This window comes from Grammomys surdaster, unplaced genomic scaffold (genome assembly GCF_004785775.1).
Source record: "Grammomys surdaster isolate TR1022 unplaced genomic scaffold, NIH_TR_1.0 140, whole genome shotgun sequence".
NCBI lineage: Eukaryota > Metazoa > Chordata > Mammalia > Rodentia > Muridae > Grammomys > Grammomys surdaster.
The window spans coordinates 4073595-4090001 of NW_021604598.1; the positions used below are offsets into that span (position 1 = coordinate 4073595).

General features: G+C 41.9%; 1 non-coding gene across 1 annotated transcript; it reads right to left on the bottom strand.

Annotated features, from left to right (window-relative positions):
* Positions 1–14100: 14100 nt before the first annotated feature.
* Positions 14101–14207, bottom strand: LOC114618279. The gene has a single exon (XR_003710939.1). It is a non-coding gene; the product is annotated as a U6 spliceosomal RNA (small nuclear RNA).
* Positions 14208–16407: the final 2200 nt, after the last annotated feature.

Below are 16407 nucleotides of genomic sequence, written 5' to 3' on the forward strand. Positions count from 1 at the left end.
CAAGCCACCTGGGCCCTGACATACTTGAAACCATCTCTGTACCTCTCATGTTCTGAATCAACTAGAGGATATTCTTTCATTTTGGAGTGCCTGCAGAGCTCTAGAAACAATACCAGCACTTTTGTGTACGTCACCTCCTTTGTTCTTGTCACAAGAGTGGAGAATGATGCTGTGATCCCTACTTTTCATGTACAACTAGCAAAGCTAAGGCATAACCTCTCCATCGTAGAGCTGGCAGATGGGAGAACCCTTGGGTTTTCCCTTGGAAGGACCACTCTCCTGTCATTATGCTAGAAACCCAGCTAGAGACTGGCTGCTTGACCAGTGCCCTTCTGCCTTCACAAGACAGCTGGGTTAGGATGAAGGTCTGCAGGAAGATATGGCAGCACAGAGCCCATGTTTCAGACAGTGGGCTTTCAATAAGGTTGGGCTGCTTTGGTGGCACATATCACCTATCTCCACAAGCCAGAGCAGAAAGACAGTTGTCTAGATCTTGAGTTAGCAGCACATCCTGACGTCTTACCTTGCAAACTGCCACCAGAACTTGCCTGAGTCTTGGCCAGGACCCATATCCTGATGTCTCTGCTTATTCTTCCTATTTCCCGTCTTTCTATAGAGCTTCAAGGGCCTTGGGCCAAGTAATGTGATTGGCTGGCTCACCCAGTGTTGGGTGGCTCTTGAGTTCTGGTTTTGAATCACTCAGATATTTCATTGGCCAACATGCTTTCTTCTTGGGTTTTGGCAGCATAGAACATGCTTGAATAAATATAGGTTCGGTGCCCTGCTGTTTTGGAAGGGTGCTGAATTGCTCCTTCTGTCCTTGAGTCATTACTTTGTTTGGAACAGAAAGTGGCCTGTATCTGCCTGCCGCAAAGTCAGCTGGTGTCATTTTGTCTTCTTGGATCCATCAATACTCAGTGACACACAGGGAAACCAGAGCCACGTTGAGCATGACCACGGATCAGCTTTGTACTTTGTTTCCGTAAAATCTCCCCAGTATTGACAAACAGGGACAGGGGCAGCTGTGACTGCTCCCAGATACAATGTGTATTAGTTGCCTGGTCCATGGCCCTGGCAGCCTGGGCCCTGGAAAAGGGATTAAGAGATTAGTAAGAGTGCATGTTTCAACCATCTTTTTATTCACTGTGGCTTTTCAGCTATGTCTGCTTCATGGCAACAGGAAGGGCACTCTCAATAAAAACAGATGTATCGGTGCATGGCCTGGACCTGATGGGTATCATATGGCTCAGGCATCTGGACAATGTAGAGACATGATCAAGTTTCTTCATGAACACAGCAAATTATCCTGAATTTGCAACAAATATTGGTTTGCAGGGGCTATGAATTATGTTAATTTAGGAATGATGATTCTTCTGGATCTTTAGATTATTATGTTGGATAGGTTGGTAGATTGAAGAATAGTTTAATAAACGTTGTTTCCTGGAAATATAGGAAAGGGGATGTTGTTCTTTTAAATTTGAGATGAGCTTCATAGGACAGGTAAGCAGAACTATTTTGAAATGGCATTCATCCCTGATGAAACCAAACTCTCTGGACTGTGCAGCCACAGGAAGTGGCTAAAGAAATGCCAACCATCTCCTACTGTCATTTTAATGAATGAGACCATTTTAGGCATTTCTAAAGTAGAAAGCCCTATCCCAGTCATTATAAATTATGGTCTTTGATCTTTGCCAGAGAATATGACTTTTAGATTGGACGGTGTTATCCTCTGATGTTCTATGCTTTCATTTTTCTTGACTTATCCCTTCACTCAGCAAGTATTTTTATTGGACATAAACTGTGTGAGAGCGATGAAAATCTAAGCGAATATGAAATGTAATGTTTATGCTCTGTCCCACTTTGCTTCCTGTTGCTGCTTAACACCATGACTGAAAACAGCACGAGGAAGAGAGGGTTTATTTGTATTATACGTCCTGATCATTGTCCATCAGAGAAGGAAGTCAGGGAAAGAGCATAAGAGAGAGAACTGAAGCAGAAGCCACGGAGGAATGCTGTTTACTGGCTTGCTTGCAGGCTTACACTCAGCTACCTGTCCTGTGCCTCCCAGGGCTGCCTGCCCAGGGGTGGCCCAACCCACAGTGGGCTGGGCCCTCTCGAATCAACTATTAATTTAAAAAAAACCACACAGATATATTAATAGCCCGTATGATGGAGGTGCTTCCTCAAGTGAAGTTTTTTCCTATCAAATGACTCTAATTTGTGTCTACTTGACCAAATCTAGGAAGCACATGCTTCAAAGTCAGAGCCTATGGGTGAAAGGTCTTAACATGGAACCAATAATAGAGACATTCCAAGTAATTAACAAGCAAGTGAGATGGGAGCCAGAATGATAGGACTTGGAAAGGGGACACTGCAGGAGTGGATCCAGGATGGGAGTAGTGACAGCAAATAGGCTTTAGAGAAGGGGGTGGTCCTTGGACATGGAAAATTGTGAAGGAGGGAAGAGGTAGATTGGGACAGGGAGCAACTAATAGTTCGTATCTGGGACTCAAGACAAGGCTGATATGTCAGTCATCTAAGTATGTAACAGTCACTGTGAAAAATCCCATGAGGTAAACTGACAAGGACAGGTTTATGCTGAGTGTGTTGGTGCACATCTTTGATACTAGCACTTCCATGGCACTTTGAGGCCAGCCTGGTGAATTCTAGGTCATCCAGGGCTAGTTAGTGAAACCCCATCACACTCATATATATATAAGGAGAGGCTTATTTTGATTCAGAGTTTCAGCGATTTTCACAGTCACTTGGCCAATGCCACTTTGGGCCCCTCACGATGCAGACTACTGTGGTCAAAGCACATGGAGAGAAAATGCTCTGCCTAGTGGTGCCTGGGAAACAACTTAGAGAGTAAAGGCCAGAATCTCAGTATTCCATTCAAGATCATGTCTCCAGTGATCTAACTCCTTTTCACTAGACCCCACCTTTTAAAGGGGCCATAAACTCCCTATAGCAGCAAAGACTAACAACTAAGTCTTTAACATACGAATCTTTAGGGGGAACACTTAAGATAAAAATTATAACTGGAAGGTGAGACATGAGGAGATTGTGTCAGAACTTGAATACTCACATATTGGCCATTTAGATATTATCATGTAAGAATAAGGAGCCCCTAGACGTTCTTGAGAAGAGATATGAATGCCATTGGTACACTATTGGTTTAGAAAAATGTTAATCTGGTTAATTTAAAAGAATTCCCAGAATAGATTGGCAGCCTGGAGACCCAAAAGGGGTCTTCACCATAGTCCCAGAGTGACATGAGGAAGACGTGAGCATCACAAGAGGGAAGGGAAAGGTTTTACATGAGAAATAAGTAAGTTGAGCTGTGAGGGGCAGGGATAATGGCTGATATCTTTGGTGAGCTTCTCACATGTGTGACAAACACTAAAGCTCCTTTTTCTCCCCCTTCATAGAAACTCTGTGGAGTAGGAGTAGCGATTAACCAGTTTCCAATGAGAAAACAGATGCAGAGGGGTCAAGTAACTTGGTCAAAGTTGCATTGTAAGATATGGATTTTCCCTCCCAACTTCTGGCTGCTGTGTGACAGACACTCCTGCTGGATTGTTGAGGTTATCAGGTTAGAGTGTGGAGAGGAGAGGAAGTAACCATTAAAATATAGTAGAAATGGAACAATTTAAAATAATTTTGTCTTTCAATGATCTTCCTGATATAGGCTAAATAGGTGGTGTGAAATAGGAGTGAATAGATTTCCATGGATACAAAATAACTCTGTGGGGTGAAAAGGAAAGTTCATTGAAAATATCCTGTTTCAAAATAGACACAAGTTCTGATGTTTGGCTTAATTCTTTTTATGTACATGTCTCACACATACAGGTCTGCCTTTGTGTACATGTGCATACAAGGCACATAGGGATTGAATAAATTTAGCTTCGATTCAAGCTTGAGGTGAAAAGTAGCTGTAGTTTTGACTTTCAAAAATTATGTTTATTTCCCTTTCTCTGTCGATAACTCTCGGTTGTAATACTGAAATCTTAAAAATACAACACAGTGAACTTGCAAAATGGGCATAGTGTTCTCTGGGCAGACTAAGTTGAACAACACATAATTTGGCACAATTTGGCAGGCCTGAGCTTAAGACAAATACACGCCTGAGAAGCATAGAGGCTTTACTATTTCTACATGAGTTCATGTAGTGTACATGGGTTGAACTGATCAGAGCCTCAAGCCCCCTCTTTCTACCCAACACCATGCTTTCATGAGTGTGGCATTCACAGAACAGTATTTCTGCTTCCCCAAGAGAGAACTTGTTATTTTGAATTGCCATCTGTGCCTGGGCAGAGCCACGAATGCTGTGTTCCACTGATTGCCGTTCTCGACACATCCCCACCCTCAATGGAGGGGATTTCCTAGAGATTGCAAAGACAGAGAGAAAGAACAAAGCTTGCCTCCTCGGGTAACTTAGGAATTAAAAAGAGGATTGTGACATAGACCTGACCAGTCAAAGTGTGGTTGGCTACCTAGTTTTCATACCCAGAGTTGTTATTACATTCAGAAGAGGAAAATATAAATGTAGACTTGCTCAAATTCTTGATGGGAAAAAAAAGAAATAAAAACCAAGGCTTCTCAAGAGCTTATATACAAGCTACTATATTGAGTAAGCCATATTCAGCCTCTGATTTCACCTGCTAGTCTAGCTGTAAAATTCCTTCATTTGTTTTTTCTGTGTGTATTTGTCCTGAGCTTCCACATTCTCTCTTGTCTGGACCCTGATACTAAGGAAAGAAAGTTTAGGAAATGAATGACCATGGATGAGACCTTGCTAGGAGTTCATTGACTACAAGAAAAGAAAGATACTTTCAAAAGAATAGGACCTAGAACTTTTCTAGCCTACCATAAAGTCAGTGGCTGAGCCCATCCGTGTACCAGTCAAGGATTCCAGGACTCCTTGAGTTAATTTTCTTTGACACTTTCTGTAAGTATTTGCAGTATGCTTTTATCCAGTGTGATCTCCAGATATTAGCCCGTCAAGCCTTGTGTGTGTGTGTGTGTGTGTGTGTGTGTGTGTGTACACTATGGAAGGCAAGACAGGGGATGAGAGCAAGATGCTGGGAGTCTGGAGACTGTCATTTCTTCATCATTAGAAAGGTCTTTTGGCATTGTGATTAACTTGACTTAGCTACACAATAAACATCCTTGCCCGTGGTTGGAGCCAGAAGTCCCTGGATTATGATCTTTGGATTATATTACCAAAGAAAAAAATAATAAAGGAGTAAAGAAGATGTAAGTTGAGTTAGAAGAGTCATGCAAACTGGAGAACAATTTGAAAGCAACCCACAAGCTGGTTGAACTGTCAGTGACAAACTGCAGCACCTCCTACTGGCCAGGAGGACTTTCTCGAAAATGAAAAGCATTGTGGCTCAAGGACCACAGGGAAAGGTAATCAGTGTGACAGGGAGTCCGAACACCCATTGTGATGCTCTGTCTACCATCAGGGGAATTTCTGTTTGCCTTTGATGCCTTTGAATTCATAAAGTACATGCTTTAGTAGAGAAATGGAGACTTGGGTCCTCTGCCTGGAGTGTAAAGCTACTCGGGAGAGAAATAAAACTGAGAGGACAGAGAACACACTGAAAAGAACTTAATCATGGTGAACGAAGCCAAAGCTAATAAACAGGGCTGATGGGCTCTTCTGGCCTCCAACAGTGGGTGAGCATGGTTATTGTACGATTGCTTTAAATCATGCTAATCCCAATGCCAAAAGCCACTTTGAATGATGAAGTGAAAGGGCCTTCAATGGCAACCTGGAGGCTCGGGGTTTCTGTCCCAGCTGGGTGGGGCCACCGTCAACCCTCAGGCAAGCTCTGGATCCTGTCTGAGGGGCCAGGGCGGTCTTTACAGGAGACTCACAGAACTGGAAGGTTTCAGTTTGGTTTGGAGTTTTGTTGTGTGTTTCTTGGCAGGAGGTGGCCATGCATCCATGGAGCACCCCATATTAATGGCTGAAGTAACACCTACTGGCCAGACCAGTGCTGGTTCTTGAAGCAGCCTTTCTGTGGACTCACAAAGCTTTCTGACCCCACTGCCTCACTCTGTTTTGTGGGCAAATGGAGGCTCCTGCCCTTAAGTTCAAACTTCAAATTTCATGATATGAAAAGCAGACCAAAGAGAAGGTAACTTACTCTCATAGAGAAGAATACTGCCTTGTAGGGGGATATCCTGGTGGAAACGAGGGAAAGAAATTTCATGCAGTAGTGAATCTGAGCCTCAGAAACAAAAATGTTACAATTTACAGTGGTTTGATGGTTCAGTAAATAAAGATATTTGCTGCTTGCCCAATGAATGAGATTTCCTGAAACCATGTGAAGGTGGGAAGGAGAGAACTGACTGCACAAAGTTGTCCTGTGAGTCTCACATTCATACAGAGGCCACTGTGTACACACATGTGTGTGCTCGAGTACACGCACGCACACATGCACACCATAGTCTTGTTTGCTTTCTTTCTCAGGTTTCTTTGATTTGGTTTTCCTAAAAATTTGGGGAATATTGAGATGATGCCCTAGGAACCTAGAAAGTTTGGATAGTTTGTTTTTGTTTTTGTTTGTTTGTGATTTTTTTTAATTGGTGGTGGTGGGGGGTGGTCCAGAGAGTTGAGACAAATGTTGTCAAAACCTTGATGTTTGCTTTGCATCCATGATAAACGTTGTTGGAAACAAGATGAGACCAATGGATTCATGGCTTTATGATTATTTCCTTAAAACAAACAAACAAAGATTAAAACAAAACAAAAAAAACCTTTGTTGAACCCAAATTGTGTCCAATCATGTCAAAATACACTATTTTCTGCTAGTTGGTAGGAGGGCAGATATATTTATTTTCTCAATCTATCTTGGGAATCTAAAGAAAATAAAAATGTTTGCTCTGGTGTTGAAGACATGTTCATCAGTTAAAGTCACATGTTACTCTTGAAGAACACCTGAGCCCTGTAACAGGCCCTGTAACTCCAGCTTTAGTGGATCTGATGCCCTCTTCTGGCCTCCTTGGGGACATGCACTCACATGTATCTACCCACACAGAAAGTGCACACACATACACACAATCAAATACACAAATGAAATCTTTAAAAACTTCAAAACTATTTCCTGTTCAAAGTTTCAAAATGAGTTGATTTAATTTGGGGCATAACAATGACACACTGTTACTTACAAAGTATTTGTTTGTGTCACAGGCAGACATTGAATGATGAGAGCCCTGTTTATTTTGGAGGCTGTGATATCCAAATCGAAGGATGGACTTATTGCCTTTTGAGTCTCTTCACTTCCCATTAGAACAACACTAAAAAATTAGAAGAAGGGACTGGATAGATGGCTCAGCGGTTAAGAGCACTGGCTGCTCTTCCAGATGTCCTGAGTTCAGTTCCCAGGAACTACATGGTGGCTCACAACCATCTGTAATGGGATATGATACCCTCTTTTAATGTGCCTAAAGATGGCTACAGAGTACTCCTATACATAAAATAAATAAATAATTCTTTAAAAAATTAGAAAAAGTAAGATTGAAAAATGAGTGTCATCTCATATAAGATGTACAGTTCACATGATATATAAAAGATAAGGCATGCATACAGAATTGCTAGGCGCATTGTGTGTGTGAGAGTGTGAATGTGTGTGCATGTGTGTGATGTGTGTATGTGTATGTGGTATGTGTATGTGTGCGTGAGTGTAATATGTGTGGGTATGTGTGTAACAGAGTGTGTGTATTTATGTGTGAGTGTACGCGAATAGGTGTGTTTATGTGTGTGATTGTGTGTATGTGTGAGTGTGTGTGTGGTGTGTGAGTTTGTGTGTGTAGCATGTGAGTGTGTGTAGTACGTATACGTGTTCACTCATGTGGAAAAGAGAGAGTGAAAAGCCCGGACTGAGATCCAGGCCTGAAATCCAGGTTGTGAAGTGTAAATGGACACTGTGGTGTGAGTGGATCTGTTTCTGCCAGAGTTCTTTTGTGTCCACACTTGTTGGTGGGAGGAAGGATCGTTCCCATGATTTGTGAGGTTTTAGGGAAGAAATCTGATCTGGTCCTTCTCTGTCTTCATTCCAGCTCTTGGAGAATAGTAACATGGAACACATGAAGGGAGTGAATGGATGGATGACACTCTCTGAGAAGAAGGTGAAGACTGAGATCCAGCCCAAGCCAAATGCTGCCCACCCTTCTTACTACTGTGGCCAAGAACAGCCGACACCAAAACATACCCTAGGTTCCCAAGGGGACATCTGTCTGATTATTTGTTCAATTACCCTACAGTCTGGGAAAAAAATTCTTATTTCTGTGACAACTTAAGTCTTCTAAAATTTCCCAGTTATGGGCCACCTTAAAGTAAAGATCACAAAGATGTCAAAGTCCTCAGTACAGTTAACTATTTTTCAAGTGGCATAGACTCAAAGAGGAGAGCTGCATTCCTCTCACCTTCTCCGACTCCAGGAGTCATAGCTGTGGGAGAACAGTGGAGTTCCCATGACGTCATTTTTGCGGGAGAAGGGCCTTGCTGTAGTGGTGACCTTGGCATTAGAACTCATTTCAACACTGACAGTCCAGGAGAACTTTCCATGTACCCCACCTCCCAGGCATAGCGCACTTTTAAAACTCTCAAAGACATTATTTATTAAAGTGTCTGACAAATGGTGGCATTCTACCAAAATGTGTCGCTGCAGATTTTCCTCTTGTTGGCTGTTTCACAATTCGGAGCCTCCCAGGCATATAGGAAAGTCTCACTTCCTACCTGAGCCAAAAACATTCATCAGACTGATATGGTCTGAGGTAACCAAGAATTGAGGGCCTTATTTGTGTGAGTAGGTGGTCAATATATGTTTATTCAATCAGCCATTTTTATTTTTATTTTTATTTAGTAGTTGAACAGTGTATGGAGAGACACTTTTTTAAAAATGCAAAGTATTATGGGAGCTCATCCACTCTTTTTAGTTAACTCTTTAAATCTAACGAATATATTGTCAACCTGAGATCTAATAAAAAGATAGTTCCTTGTCTTGGCAAAGGGCTGCGAAATGGGCATATTCCTATATTGTAAATTTGAATACAAACCGGTATGGATTGATGAATCAAAGTACTTGTAACTGTAAATCAAGTGATTCCTTATTTTCATGATCTACAAAGAATATACATAACAGAAGCAATGATTTTTTTATTATTTTTTTATTTTTATTGGATGTTTTATTTACATTTCCTATGTTGTCCCCTTACCCCATCCCCCACCCACCCAGAAGCAATGATTTTTGTCTCATCATTCTAAACTGAAAACTTAGGAGGGAGAAGGGTCAGAACAGTCACACTGCCTTCATACTCCACAGGTGAACCATTTCAAACACTCAGAGTATGTCCTCAACCTGCCATTAAATGAAACGCAAAAAACCAGAGATGAAATAATAGTAATTAAAAGGTTTTTTGCACCTAAGACATACACAGGAGAAGCCTGCAGGAGAGCAGGATTTTCTCTGACTGGCAGGATTATGTAAATTTTTCCTTAAATTTACTTTTTAAATGGCACTAATAAAAACTACACTTTAAAATGAAACACTCTTCTGATTAAAAAAATCATTAATACACCTTTTGCTTGAACAACTGATTAATTTATGAAAATCTAAAAACCAAGTTATACTATTTAACTTAGCCAGGCCCCCTTTTAATCCGTAGAAGTTCAGGTTTCTTAAAAGAAACATACAAAATGAAATGGCTAAGCAAAACCCAAGAACCAGGATTTTTTTTAAAAGGATGAATGGGAATACACTGTGCAGACTGTAAAAGTGAGACAGATGCAGCCCTACAGAGAGCACAGAGCACCTAAACCACAACACTAGAGGATGACCACCCCAGCACCAACAGCAGCTGAACCTCCCTAGGAAGGCAGATTCTTGCTGTGGCTGAGGAGTAAGTGCCTCCTCCAAGGAAGCAAGGCAGAGTCTGAAAGACACCAATCTGTGACTTACTCAGCATACATTGATAGACAGGCAAGCCACCTCTAGTATTCCAAGATTGCTGTGACATCCTCCAGTGATGGTCCATGTTAGATGTCTAAAACTCAATCCAGTGAACAATTGTATGAATGTGCCTTAATCTGCATTCTTTGAACTAAGACAGAATCCCAGACAAAGACTTGCGGGATTGCTTCCTTTTGAGTGTACATTGTCTAGTGGCTGGCTTCTAATCAGGAGAACATGGTACACAGGACAGAATATGGGTTCCACGGCTCCACTCTGAGAAATTGTTAATTTATGCCTTAGCATACCATCTCCCTGAAAGTTTTGATGAGTAAGTTGCCTTGTTATACATGCACACATGGCGAGGGACTGAGGACAAACACTAACCAAACCGAACTTCAACTAGAGGCAGGGCTTCTGCCTAGTAGCACAAAGGAACTGAGGCTAGTTAACCATAACAGTGAAGTTTGACTCTCCCTGAAGCAGCAGTCAGAGAGGCTCCTGCCCTGCCGAGATTTGACTGCAGCTGAGTGACAGATCATGAAACATGGTGTCTGGCATAGGGAAGGCTGGAAGTCCTGGCCAGTGGAAACCATGAGATAATAATGCACATTATTTTAAGACTTCAAGTTTGTGGTGATTTGTTACACAGTGCTGGATGACCAACTACAATCATTTCCATAAAAGCTTCAAGCTTGGCTTCACTGGGCCAGAACCCATGCTATCAGCCGGTTCTCCCTAGCTTTGGCTTTACCTCCTTTTGCACACTTTTCTAACTATACTAGATACATGCACTGCTTAAAGACAGGAGCATTATATATGGAGTGCATCACTAGGCGGCGTTAGGATTGATCATCACAGAAAATGGTCATGAAAACCTAGAAGGGATGACCTGCTATCAACCTAGGCTGCATGGGACAGCTCCCTGCTACAGATCTAGACAGTAAGTCTATGCTGAATACTGTAGGTAATTATAATACAATGGTGAATATCTGTGTTCTCGAACATTTCTGCATGTAAGGAAAGACACCATATAAGAGACGAAGCATGCACAGCTTTCCAGGGCAGTTGCATGAATAAGGCTTGCAGAGTTAGAAATCATTCTGGTCAATTAGCGAGTGTGTGGTAAGTCTGGACAGAACACTGTGGGGCACACGGCTGGCTTTATAACAACGTATACTTGTGCCAACTACACTTACTGTTTGAAGTAATCTTTCTGCAGTGATAAGTTGGCCTTATTTTTATTTTGTAAAACCTTTAAAAAAAAACCTTCTTGAATATCTGTAGTAATACTTTGCTTAAAACACACAGATACTGTGTGGTAGAAAAAACTTTTCTTTTATAATTAATTTTTACTTTGTGTTCATTGGTGTTTGCCTGTATAATATGCCTGTGTGAGGGTGTCAGAACTTGCTCTGTGATTACTGGAAATTGAACAGGGTCATCTGGAAGAGCAGTCAGTGCTTTTAACTGCTGAAACATCTCTCCAGCCCCAAAATATGTTGTTGTTGTTGTTGTTGTCATTGTTGTTTTTGCTTTTGCAGAACAGAGGATGGAGCTTGGGGCTTTATACATTTTTGGCAAGTGCTCTACCATTGAACTATACCCTTAGCCTAATCTTTTGGTTGTACAGTTATTTCTATGAGCTTGTTGTTTCAACTAACCATGAAGCAAACATATGCATTAAGCCAGGCCTACAGAAGAGCAACATCATCAGTACCACTCTCTCCCGCTCTGAATCTGTTCCCTTTAGTAGGGCTTCAAGGACAGTAACACTTCATGGAGCTCTTGCTCCAATAGCGTTGGGCCTTCTCTATCTTCCATGAGGCCCCACTGAAGGCATTTTGGGCTATTTCTCTATTCAGCATGGTCTCCATAGAGGTATGCATCTTCCTTTTCTTCATTATGGATGCACTGATAAGTGGATATACATTGTGGATGTCCCTCCCTGCTGAAACCCCGGAAGGTAGGGTCTGTGTTCTCACTTTTAATTTAGACACAGAAAGTTCTACTAACACTTGCTCTACTAAACGTCTCACTGTGAGTTTTCTTGGAGTTCCCCCTCAACCACTACATGTGCCCCCTTTCTCTTACCTTCTCTTCAGCTGTGTGTTCTTCTTTCTGTTCTGTTTTAATCTCCTGGGGTTCTCTAAGTTGTGTTTGTTCAGTTGTTTGGTTGGTTTTTTTTTTCGTTGTTGTTGTTGGGTTTTTTTTTTTGCCCCATGATTGTAATTAGCTCTGTTGACAGTCGTTATCACCACAGGTCCCTTTATTTAAGCACTTTGTAATTTTCTGCTCACCTCTATCTCTTCTTGTCTTAGACAGTGAACACTTTAGGGATAGGACTGATTCACTTCAGCAGCCCTGGCAACTACTCCGGAGCCTACACTTAGATTCTATGAGGGCGTTGGTTGAGCTAATAAGTAATTGATGACTTTGAGAGACATGTAGACAAATCAGTAATTCAGCTGGGAAAATGTCTATTGATATCTACATGTGGCAGACACTGAACCAAACTCGTTCAAGCAAGAACAAGTCACTGTGTCTTACCCTAAAGTTGTCAAAATAGAAAAGGAAGAAGTTGTGTTGCAAAAGAATGACAGTAAAAAGTTTCCGAGAGGTGTAAGGTTGAACTGTAGGAAGTGGCTTTCTGTGTGGATTAGAAACAACAGAGCATGGGGATGTTATATGATTCAACCGATTTAAGATTGTGCTGTCAGAAGACAAGGTTGGGTAAGTAGTGGGTCTGATGTGTCCCTCTTCTGTAAGGGCTTTAATTCCAAAGCTTGGCAGGATGACAGACATTTGAATCCTTAGCAAACAGAAAGGAATGAATCCTCTGAGCAGATAAATCTGAGAAGTGATTAACTCCCAGCCGTGGAGGATGGCTGCTGGGCTAATGGAAGTGAGGAACGAACACAGATCAGGTTTCAGACGCCGACTTCAGAGGAGGAAACAGAGTCTTTTAAAACTTATCACTTCCTGTGTTCCTTGCTATTAAAATAAATATATCATAAAATCCCAGATTATATGATATGATATTATATTTCTTAATGGGCAAAATCATAGATGTCAAGTGTATTCATTGTCCATTTCGGTGTATCACATTATCCACAGTGATATTTCTTATCCTTCAGTTTCTTCAAGCCAAAAATCCAGGTATAGCTTAGTCAGGCCATCTCTCAAACTTTCCTCTGGGAACACAGTCATCTTGAAGTTGACTGAGGCAGGACCTACTTCAAGGACAGGATTCACACTCTCATGAGTCGTGGATCTGAGATGTTGCAGTATTGATCACTTTGGAGTATAACCACTTTGGACTTTTTCACGTGGGCCTCTCTCTGTTACAGCTCCTATCTCAGTACCTAAATGCCAAAAGAGCGGAGGAAACCAAACATGGTGAGCACGGGAAAGGAACAGCCCTTCTCAAAGTATCACCCTGTCCCCTCTGTACTATTTTATTAGATTTTTAAATGGAGACAAGTCAGAATCAAATCTAGGAGGAGAAGGGTGTATGGAAAGCCCTATTCACACAGGAGAGGTCACCGGAAGACATCTCCAGAGTCAGCTACCACACCAGGTAAATTCCAAACTGTCCAGATTGTGACCTTGATCAGAATCACCTCCTCCCTAGGTTGTGTTTTATTTACCTTCTACTGTACCATAAGAAGATGCCCTGGCCATGGGAGAAGGGATCAAGGTACAGCCAAAAGAATCACTGACTAATACCCATGTACTTAGAATCAACTCATGACCACAGGAAAAGGAGTTACAAGGAGAAGTAAGCCACTATCCCTCCCCCTTCACAACCCACATACAGAGGAATGAGTCAGAAGACCTGCTGCTCTGATTAGGTGAGCATGAGTTGTGACTGTGGTGGGGTAAAGCTCGAGCTGTATTGCATCAAGCTGCCCACCACTGAATGCTGGTGCTCGGTAAGGCGTGGAGTTAGCCTCATCCTGGAATCATGTGATCGTCTGTAGTGACAACTCTGGAATTTTAGTTTAAAAACCACAGAAATATTATAAGAATATGTTTTCATTTTAATCCCAGGTGTGGGGATCCGGGGCTGTTTGCAGCAGCTGACTATGATTTGCCTTGTGTACTAGCAGGGGTGTTTTTTGTTTTTTTTTAAAAAAATATGGAACGCTTCACGAATTTGCGTGTCATCCTTGCGCAGGGGCCATGCTAATCTTCTCTGTATCGTTCCAATTTTAGTATATGTGCTGCCGAAGCGAGCACAGGGGTGTGGTTTTATCAGCTGCAGATAGTTTCTGCAATTGTGTGATGTTTAGAAATCTGAGGATTTTTCAGAGGGTATTAAATGCTAGGGCCCTCTGAGAGGTGGGACACGTTGCGGGTTGTTAGTGAGTTGCTGGTTGGTTGTTGGCTATTGGTTGCTCTTATTCACTGTTGGTTGTGGTTTAAGTAGTCTTGCACAAAACACACACACACACACACACACACACACACACACACACACACACGAAGAAATTAAATATCCTGACAGCAAAGATCAAACTTGCCACCAAGGAATTTGACGCCCCTAATCAGCAGGAAGTAGTCTAATGATAATGTCGCCCCCTTTCCAACCCATGACTTTATTCAAGGATCTCTTTCCTTTCATCTCTATTCTTTTCTTCTCTCTTATCTAGGGCTATGGGGTCGATAGAGTGGAAGAAAAGGTATGGAGAGGGCAGAAGAAAGAAGAACCCACAAAGTAGCCAAAGCACAGCTACGTTCATCTTCACAGTGTGAGATTTTAAAAGGATGCAGACACTCTGAGGATTACCTAACTGGAGCAGCTGTGACTGAGAGAGGCCCACATCCCAGATGGAAAGAGAAGCAGTAGGGAGACTTGAAGCCTTTGACATGTGAAGAGGAGACTGCAAGTTAATATAGAAGGCATCTTAAATGACCGAGTATGGGAATTTTCTCAGTCTCTCCAGGGCACAGATCTGGGACAGCACAGAAGTTGTTGGGGGCCATGAAGATTGAGGGAAATCTGCCTTCACTGGGAGTAGTGGAGTAAAGTCTGGGTTATGGAGAACGATGTTGGCACTATCTTGGTTAAGTGACAGAGACCTAATTCCAACAAGCCTTGGCAAAATCTGGCACAGAAACATAGACACTGGGGTGCCCCAGAACTCTGTTCTTTGACTTTGTGGGTACATTGGTTGTGCCAAGAATGTAGACAGATGTGGACTCACATCTTAGCAAGTTCTTCATCATATAGATCTTCAAGTCTTGTCCCAAAATACAAAACATTAATCAGATACCTACCTATACTGGGCACTGGTAAAGACATTCAGTTTGTAGCAGAGAGGAAAATAAGAACATGCATCCACATGCTGGTGACATACTAGGTGAGCCTGGGCCACACCTGGACAAGGACATCTACAATCTGTCCTCACTGGTACCCTGGAAACTTCTGACTATAACTCATGTACTATACATAACTGCACTTTTTAATACAGATCTCATTGGGAATCCTCAATATGGAATGTGTCAGTTTGAATAAGAATGGTCCCTAATTGGCTCATACATTTGAATCTTCATCTCCAGTTGATCGAGATCTTTGGGAAGGATTAGGAAGTATAGCCTTCTTGGGTGTCATTGGGAGTGGGCTTTGAGGTTTCGAGAGCCTTTTCATTTCCCAGTTGGCTTTCTCTCTGCCTTGTTGTTATTGCTTCTACATGTAAGTTCTCAGCTACTGTCCCAGCACCATTCCTGTCTGCCTGTTGCCACAGTTCTTATTATGATGGTCATGGACCCAACCTCTGAAACTGTAAGCAAACCTTCAATTAAATGCTTTCTTTTATAAGTTGGCTAGGTCATGGTGTCTCTTCATAGAGATAGAAAAGTAACACAATATATGGAGGTTACAGTCTACAAGGGGTCCTTAATTTGCTTTTTAAAATTTCCTCACCCATTTTTGAAAGGATTATTTCATCTCATGAGAGGTATCAAGCCATGGTTGGCCAATTCCTTTGCTTTGGTACTGTGGCTGTACATCATGGTGGGAGCACATGATGAATAAAGCTTCCATCTCAAAAGCCTGGGAGTAAAGAGAAAGGGTGTCAGGGATCTGCAATTCCCTTTATGGTCTTACGTGTTTGTTTTAGTGTGTATTCTATTGCTGTAAAGAGATACCATGGCTAAGGCGACTCTAAAAAGAAAGCATTAATTGAGGGCTTGACTAGCGTTTCAGAGATTTAGTTCATCATTATTGTGATGGGAAGTATAGTAGCAGGTATGACCAGCATGGTGCTACAAACTGATCTGGAGACAGACAGACAGATAGGTAGACAGATAGACAGACAAACAGATAGATGAGAGACAGGGACTGGTATGGGCTTTTGAAATCAAAGCCCACTCCCGGTGACACACTTCTTTCAACAAGATCACACCTTCTAACCTTTCTAGTTCTTTCAACTTCCTG